The following is a 9,276-nucleotide window of genomic DNA, read 5'->3' on the forward strand; positions in this document are numbered from 1 at the left end:
TTTAATTAATTTATTTGCAAATTATGGTGGAAAATAAGTATTTGGTCACCTACAAGCAAGATTTCTGGCTCACAGACATGAAACATCTTCTTTAAGAGGCTCCTCTGTCCTCCACTCGTTACCTGTATTAATGGCACCTGTTTGAACTTATTATCAGTATAAAATACCTGTCCACAACCTCAAACAGTCACACTCCAAACTCCACTATGGCCAAGACCAAAGAGCTGTCAAAGGACACCAGAAACAAAATTGTAGACCTGCACCAGGCTGGGAAGACTGAATCTGCAATAGGTAAGCAGCTTGGTTTGAAGAAATCAACTGTGGGAGTAATTATTAGGAAATGGAAGACATACAAGACCACTGATAATCTCCCTCGATCTGGGGCTCCACGCAAGATCTCACCCCGTGGCGTCAAAATTATCACAAGAACGGTGAGCAAAAATCCCAGAACCACACGGGGGGACCTAGTGAATGACCTGCAGAGAGCTGGGACTAAAGTAACAAAGCTTACCATCTGTAACACAGTACGCTGCCAGGGACTCAAATCCTGCAGTGCCAGACGTGTCCCCCTGCTTAAGCCAGTACATGTCCAGGCCCGTCTGAAGTTTGCTAGAGAGCATTTGGATGATCCAGAAGAATATTGGGAGAATGTCATATGGTCAGATGAAACCAAAATATAACTTTTTGGTAAAAACTCAACTCGTCGTGTTTGGAGGACAAAGAATGCTGAGTTGCATCCAAAGAACACCATTCCTACTGTGAAGCATGGGGGTGGAAACATCATGCTTTGGGGCTGTTTTTCTGCAAAGGGACCAGGACGACTGATCCGTGTAAAGGAAAGAATGAATGGGGCCATGTATCGTGAGATTGAGTGAAAACCTCCTTCCATCAGCAAGGGCATTGAAGACGAAACGTGGCTGGGTCTTTCAGCATGACAATGATCACAAACACACCGCCCGGGCAACGAAGGGGTGGCTTCGTAAGAAGTACTTCAAGGTCCTGGAGTGGCCTAGCCAGTCTCCAGATCTCAACCCCATAGAAAATCTTTGGAGGGAGTTGAAAGTCCGTGTTGCCCAGCAACAGCCCCAAAACATCACTGCTCTAGAGGAGATTTGCATGGAGGAATGGGCCAAAATACCAGCAACAGTGTGTGAAAACCTTGTGAAGACTTACAGAAAACATTTGACCTCTCATTGCCAACAAAGGGTATATAACAAAGTATTGAGATAAGTATTTGGTCAATAACAAAAGTTTATTTTCCACCATAATTTGCTAATAAATTCATTAAAAATCAGTCATTTTCCGGATTTTTTTTCTCATTTTGTTTGTCATAGTTGAAGTGTACCTATGATGAAAATTACAGGCCTCTCATCTAAGTGGGAGAACTTGCACAATTGGTGGCTGAATAAATATTTTTGCCCCACTGTGTGTGTTATATATATATATATATATATATATAGTTTAATGGCTGTGATCGGGGGGGAATAGGATGGATCAACTAACCTAAATGAACAGATGGAAAGGAAGCCTTTACATTTGTATTTGTGTGTTATGTTATAACTAAGTCTGATTTGATAGAGCAGTCTGACTGAGCGATGGTAGATGTTAACTCAAACCCTGTCGTATCATTTCAACAAAGTTTACTATACCGTATGAACACCCTCAAAAAGTCGTCATTACACTACAGGCTAGGTCCATCAACTACTAGACTTGGCCATGCAGCATTTACGGTGATATGGCCTCAGCAGAAGTCAGGGCATTCATTCATACTTTTTGCGCTTGACTGAGCAGTGCAGAGCCGTTGTCAAGTGAGTGTCTCCTACAGGATGTATCGCCCTACCTACCGTCAACCAATTATGTCTATGCTGAAATATACAGAGCCTTGTTAACAAATTTGTGAGGCGCATGGCGAAGCGGTACGGAGCTCGCATTTGCATCACACCCTGGTCCAGGCTGTCGCTGCTGCTTACTGGTCTCGCAATTCTTTTTCCTCACCAGCTCAAGTCCTCTTCAGTGTATTCCGGCTCAAATAAATAGGGCTGTAGGTCCCCATGTAAAATAATATATTGTTGTTCAGTTCTTCTTGGAAAGAGGAATCCGACACACCCAGTGTAGCTAATTATTTAGCAGTTGCGAATAGACTGGACAGTAACATAGCTCCCGTGAACCTGCAAACTTAGTCAATCCCCATATTGAAAATAATGTCTTAAGAAGACGGGAACAGGGAAGTATGGCTCACGTCAAAGCTGTTTATAACTAACCCAAGGTAAAAACCACTGCCTGTTGTTTCCAAAGGGAAACAATTAGTCATAGTGGGCAGAACAAGCAAGGAGGGAGCGGAGCCAAGCAAGAGCTAGCGAGATCCTATTTGAGCTTTCTCACATTCTGTTAGGGACCCCCTACTCTGAAGTGTGCAATGAAGCAATTCACCCATGCACTCCTAAACAATTACATTTTGGAAACCTTGGCAAGTAGTGACAAAACTTAGTCTCCTGTTCATAAAAGACAGTCGTTTTCAGAACAGAAAACTGTATTGAGATCAAATGTTTCATTGATCAACACATTTGCAGAACATCAGCCAAAATAAATCTTGTGCCATCTTCTCCCACTGGGCTTCCTCACCATCATATTTTGTAGTGAATGAGAAAGCCAAGCAGATGTGTCACACTTAACATCTTATGGCTTGAGGGCACTATTTCGACGTCTGGATGAGGAGCGTGCTTACAGTAAACTGCCGGTTACTCAGGCCTAGAAGCTGCATATGCATATAATTGGTAGATTTGGATAGACAACTCAAAAGTTTCCAAAACTGTTAAAATAATGTCTGAGTATAACAGAACTGAAATGGCAGGCAAAAACATGAGTAAAATCCATCCAGGAAGTGGGATTTTGTTATGTGGATAGTTTCAATTGAATGCCTAGAGAGTATCTAATGGGTTAGGACCCAGACTGCAGGTCATATGGCTTCCACTAGACGCCAGACTTAAGCCTGAAACAATGTCTAGTTCTGAAAAATGAAGAATGAGACCTTTGTCATTGGACTGTAGAATCATGCAGTGCTGGTTTGCACGCGTGACCGAGTGCGCGCCCTTCGTCGTTTTTCCTTTCTATTGAATACACCATTGTCAGGTTGAAATATTATAAATTATTTAGACAATTGAATCCTACAGACGAAGAACCATATGTGACAAATTTAAAAAAAGAGATACATGAAAAATCATTATTGGACACCCCTTTTCTATAGTGAACTGGTTTCACAAGCTTTCTACGCGCTAATTAACAATCATTTTAAATTTAAAGATAAACGGTTATTCCACGAGAGCCTATGTGCACCACTCAGAATGGACGGACAAGCGCACAACCTTTCTGTTGCTGATGAAATTCGCAGAAATGTGGGAAAGAAACGTAAAACAAAACTAAAAGAATGGAAAGACAGGCAAAGGAAGATCTTACGGGATGCGGGAAAACCCTATACAAAGGGTCAAGAAAAAAAAAATGGGAAAAGTTGTCCAAAAGAGGTATGTGGAAGAACCGTATATCAAACTAGCTAGCTAGCTATAGAGTACAGTAACTAAGATGTATGTTCTGGGTTGTCTAATTTGTAACTATAGAGAAAACATATTAGCTAAAGTTCATTGGCTACTAACTCATACATTATCGTTACAAATGTTATTGCTAGATTATAGAAGAAACATAGCTAGCTACTTTTTCTCTATCCACCGGATGATTCGACATGGCTACAGTAGTTAGCTACACTGAATCCTGCAGGGAAGAGCGTGTTCCATGACGTGCAGAAAGGATTGTGGAAAGTTGACCGATGAGCGCAAGTTCCTACACTGTCCCATACGAGAAACAACAAGCGTTGATTCTCTCCGGCTTAAAAATAAGACAAAACGCCTATTATTATAATAGCTATATTGAACACTTGCATAGTTTAACTTTGACAGTAATGATACGTACATTAACGTTAACTCAAAGTGCTGTGTTACACAATGGTGCAATACAAACTCATTATGTGTATAGATTGGGAGTGTGTTTTTAATAACCTGCTAATTGAAATGTAATTGTTTTAGTCAGGTTATTCAGGAAAAGTTAGCTGAGGCAGGTGAGGTTGCAGGGTCTCCAGATCAGGCTACTGAGGCTAGGTCTCCTTTAGAAGATGGAAGAGGGAAGCATAGCAATAGGTAATGGCCTATGGATTCCAGCCTGGATTATTTCACTATAGCAGTGCACTAAACAACCTTCTAAACATTAACAGTATCGAATGGATGAATAGCGAATTCTGAAACAAAATTATAAAAATGTTTATTACTTTTAAACAAAATGGTAACGAAGCTGTCCAACTACCACCTGAGCATTGAGGACTGAGTGCCGATTACCTTCCCACTCCCACCGGACAGCACCGGCCTTATTCTCACCGCCCTACAGGACCCCCCCGGCCACAAACGGCAATGGCGTGACCAGGATTTGTACCCTGGTTATAGCGACACAGTTGCACTCTAAGGCAGGTCCCTAGACCATTGAATACAAGCTAAACAACACCTTGTCTCCTTACAGGCCACATCGGATACATGCTACAGTGAAAGAAAGAGGGCATCAAGGAGCATATTCTATCTTTCCCAAGAACCCAGAAACACTACTCTCGGATGAAGGGGGATGTACACAGAATACCTCAGCCCTGATCTGAATTTGTTGCGAATGTATTGACTCTACAAAGAGAAGAATACCACATCATCTGCAAAATTCTGGGTTCATAGGGACATTTTCAAACAGCAGTCTCAATTTCGGCCAACCCAGGAGTGACACCTGTGGCAAATGTGACACATTCTTCACTAAGATGTCAGCAGCAACATCTGAAGCGGAGAAGAGGAAGATTGCAGTTGAAAGTGAGTTGCACCATCGAAAAGCCGAAAAGGCCTACACACAGCTTCAAAGTGACACTGAGTGGGCTAAAGCCAATGCTGACTGCCATGTCATTTCTGTGGATCTAAGGGGGTGACGTACACCCCTAATCTGACCCACTCCAATGTCTACCAGCGGCAGCTGTCAAATTTTAACTTTTGCATCCAGGAACTTGGAAAAGAAGATCCTGCACACGTGTGTTTGGCATGAGGGGATTGCACACCGAGGGTCCATTGAGGTGGCAAGCTGCATATTGAAGTGGTTTTCTGAACGTTTTGTAATATTGACCTTAGGGACCTGCATATTGGCACATCACATTGATCCATATTTGATATTTACAAGTTGTGCTTGAATTAATTTAATTGTATTCTATTTTTGTAGTTATTCTATGGTATGTTCACATTGAGGACTTAATTTTAAATGAGACTAAGATTCCATGACTCAACTTTTGAGAAAAGTCAGTGCTAAAGGTGATAGACCACCTTTAAATGAACCTACATACAAATTAATGAACTACATATTGCATTTAAGTTATTTACATGAAGAGCATCTGTACTTGAAAGTTCTTAAAACATATCAGGTGTTAAAAAAGGACATCTACAATAGTCATGCAAAATGTCACATATACTGTTCTTCCACAAACTGAAATCACTGGAGATCTACTGTTCTTCCACATTCTAAAACTTAACGGCAATAAAAAAAGTATTTTTTGAAATAAAAAATATCAATTGTTGGAAGATATGGGTATGGTGAATTATTTGTCAACCATAAAACACCTAATGTGGTACACACAATTAATAATATAAAAACTGATTATCTTAAAATGGAAAAATTGTCACATATGGTTCTTTGTCTGTAGGATTCAATTGATAACCTGAGGATTAATTATAAACATCATTTGACATAGACAAATTTTACAGGTACTATTAGGATGCATTCATCTGCATGTTTTGACCGCTTTTGAGCCAGTGGATTATGAACAAAACTGAGTTTTCGGGATAAAAAGAGGGACTTTATCGAACAAAAATTGTGCAGCTGGGACTCTTGTGACTGCAATCATATGAAGACCTTCAAAGGTAAGCAATTCATTTTATTGCCATTTCTGACTTTTGGAATTCCAATACTTGGCTGTAAAATGTTTGTATGCTTTTTTATGCGGGGCGCTGTCCTCAGATAATCGCATGGTATGCTTTCGCCGTAACGCCCTTTTGAAATCTGACAAAGTGGCTGGATTAACTAGCTAATCTTTAAGCCGATGTATAACACTTGTATTTTTTATTAATGTATATTATGACCATTTCTCTATTTTGAATTTGGCACTCTGCAATTTCACCAGCTGTTGTCGAGGTGGGTCGCTAGTGGAACGCCTGCTCCAGAAAGGTTAACATCCAGGGATGTTGGTGGTGAAGTCTTTACAAAGCCAGGCAAAATGCATCAACCTAGATATCCTGCAATGTCCTGGCAGATAGGAACCCTGTTGAGAAAAGTCCCATAGCTCTACTGAATGACATCAACTTGCATGATCGTGCCATAGGCAAAACACAAAGGCCACAATTACTACAAAACATGACTCAATTCATTTTTTGATCAGATCGCAAGCTCAATTGAAGATGGGAGAGTAAAACCAATGATGCCATCACAAAAGAGCAAAAATACAACTACAGTGCATAATGTCTGAAACACCCTCTCATCTCTTATGTAGGGAGACAGGAAAAAACAGTCTCGTGGTGATGTTCACCTTTCATTTGCAGGTCCTAATTTTTAAAAATCCATCACCATTATCAGACAACTTAGGCTGTCCCACACCCGTGCCTGATTTTCATTTACCTAGGGGAGCCAGTTAAGAACAACTTATTATTTATAATGACGGCCTACACTGGCCAAACCCGGACACTGGTGGGACTCCTAATCATTTTTCAGTCCTCCCTAGCGGCTCGCCATAAACGCCAGGCCTTTGCAGCCTGAACGGGAATTCTTTATGTATGAGCCGCCCATGGCACACATGTATTACCGGGAATGCACTTCAAGCCAAGACAATAGTGCAGATCTAGCGGCCACTATCGACTGCCTAGGCTACACGAGTTGTCCCCCCCCCCCCCCCCTCCAGCTAGGCATTATTCGGGAAACACTTTACGCCACGTTGATAACTACCCAAAGTGACTTTTTCGCAGCAGGTTATGAAAATGGACGTAGCATGTTAGGACACTGAGGTTAAGGTTATTAAAAGGTTAGAGAAAATGCTACTCTAACCTGCTACCAAAATCAGAAGATTGTGTCCTGGAATTATTCTGCACTTTGTGTTTAGGTTGTGTGTGTGTGTCACAACACCTATCAATTTAACCACTTTTTCACTAAAATATTTTTACACAACCAACCATTTCATGAAATGGGAGACAAGTTAAAAATCATGCTTGTGTTTTGTTGCACCTCGGCTAGTTACATTAGGGGCATCAAAAAAAAAAAAAGTGTAGAGCCGGCCTTGCCACTACGCACTAGCCTATAAACATTTTTTGCGATATAGGGAGTAAACATACTTGAATTGAGTCACAGTTAGATAAGTAGATGCTCCTGTGCTCATTCGACTATTTGAGTAGTTAGCTAGTCGGTACTCCCAACAGCGGAAGAAAGTCATCAACATTAGCTACAAACAAAGTGGATAGCCGGTTAGTAGCATTGTTCCGCTGGCCAGAGAAGAGGCAGGGCATTTGAAACACGAGTCGACGTAGCTAAAGTTAGCTAGCTAGAAAGCCGTTACGTTTGAGGGCAGACCCCCCCCAAAAGCATTACATTCCTGACTCGAGGACAAGAGAACATAATGCCGTATTGACAAACCGGCTGGTAACGTTCGTTAAAGCTAGCTAACGTTAGCTTTTTAAACACCTATGCTATCACGGCTTGCTATCCTTTCCCCCCATATAATAGTTTGTGCAACGTTACCTTCTTGTGCAAACCGCTGCTCCCTTGCGCCGATAACTCCGATCAAATTTGAACAAGGACACACTTTCTTTACAAAATACTAAAGAGAACTGCACTCACGCCTCCTCATCAAATATTGCGTTTTCAGGTACAAATCTAGTCAAGCCTTGTCCAAAGTAAAATGGCAACTGATAGGGGTGTTTCAGTTTTTAAGAACTGAAAGAGAAGATGGGCGGAGTTTCGTCTTCTTCTTTGGTATAATGGCGTTCCCACATTTATTTGTGCATGCCGCCACCTACTGTGCGGAAGAGTGTGATGGTTACATTTTGTATTAAAAGGACGACAGAAAGAAAAAAATGGCATCACCAACTAACCCCACACACCACTATTCCATAAAAATGTAAAACACCAGTTGCGATTTTAGCATGTAAATCTTGGTGGGGCAAACAAACCGAAAAAATTGGGGATGCATGCCAGCAAAGACACTACACAACACAACAATAAACAATGCATTAATTGCACTATAAAGGTAGCAAATGATGCCCACAAACTGTTAGGGCCTACACAAAGATGTCCCAAAAGCAGAGTCCCAAAAGCAGTCCCTTACAACAGAATCACCTTTACCACCGTTACACCCGGCTTTCAGCGGATCCTTGTCTGGCAGTGAAACAGTTCATTCAGCCTCATTTACTGCCTTTTATAAAAACATAGCTGATATGACTGACTTGCTTAAACAATTAAACAAATGTGTTTTCTAATTACAATTGAGATGTAAAAACTATGGCCTATGGGGACGACAAGCGGATAAGTGGCAATCCATAATTCCGATTAAGACATTAATGAGTGAACTAGGACGAACATAGTCAATATAACTATTTGATCAGCACTTTTTAAATGTACAGCGATAGAATTCAGAACATGGGCCGTTCTTAGTGTTCTCCCTGTACACCAAGTCAGAACTGTAGGCGAAATTAAGAGGGAAAAATATACCAAATTATTAGGGTGAGGCACATGGGCTACTAACAGTTTACTACACAACATCAACTGAAAACACTTATCTCCCTCACTAGCTTTAAGCAACAGCTGTCAGAGCAGCTCACAGATTACTGCACCTGTACATAGCCCATCTATTATTTAGCCCAAACAACTACCTCTTTCCCTACTGTATTTATTTTATTTATTTATTTTGCTCCTTTGCACCCCATTATTTTTATTTATACTTTGCACATTCTTCAAATCAAATCAAATGTATTTATATAGCCCTTCGTACATCAGCTGATATCTCAAAGCGCTGTACAGAAACACAGCCTAAAACCTCAAACAGCAAGCAATGCGGGTGTAGAAGCACGGTGCCTAGGAAAAAAATCCCTAGAAAGGCCAAAACCTAGGAAGAAACCTAGAGAGGAACCAAGCTATGTGGGGTGGCCAGTCCTCTTCTGGCTGTGCCGGGTGGAGATT

General features: G+C 41.1%; 1 pseudogene across 1 annotated transcript in view; it reads right to left on the minus strand.

The window, feature by feature from the left end:
• Positions 1–7,979, minus strand: part of LOC110531954 (uncharacterized) — a 13,875-nt pseudogene extending 5,896 nt beyond the window's left edge. Inside the window, exon 1 of the transcript XR_002474782.3 lies at positions 7,840–7,979. The product of XR_002474782.3 is annotated as an uncharacterized LOC110531954 (transcript). The remainder of the gene's footprint in view (positions 1–7,839) is intronic.
• Between the last annotated feature and the right edge of the window lie 1,297 nt (positions 7,980–9,276).

This window comes from Oncorhynchus mykiss, chromosome 9 (assembly GCF_057628025.1).
Source record: "Oncorhynchus mykiss isolate SJ-2025 chromosome 9, ASM5762802v1, whole genome shotgun sequence".
NCBI lineage: Eukaryota > Metazoa > Chordata > Actinopteri > Salmoniformes > Salmonidae > Oncorhynchus > Oncorhynchus mykiss.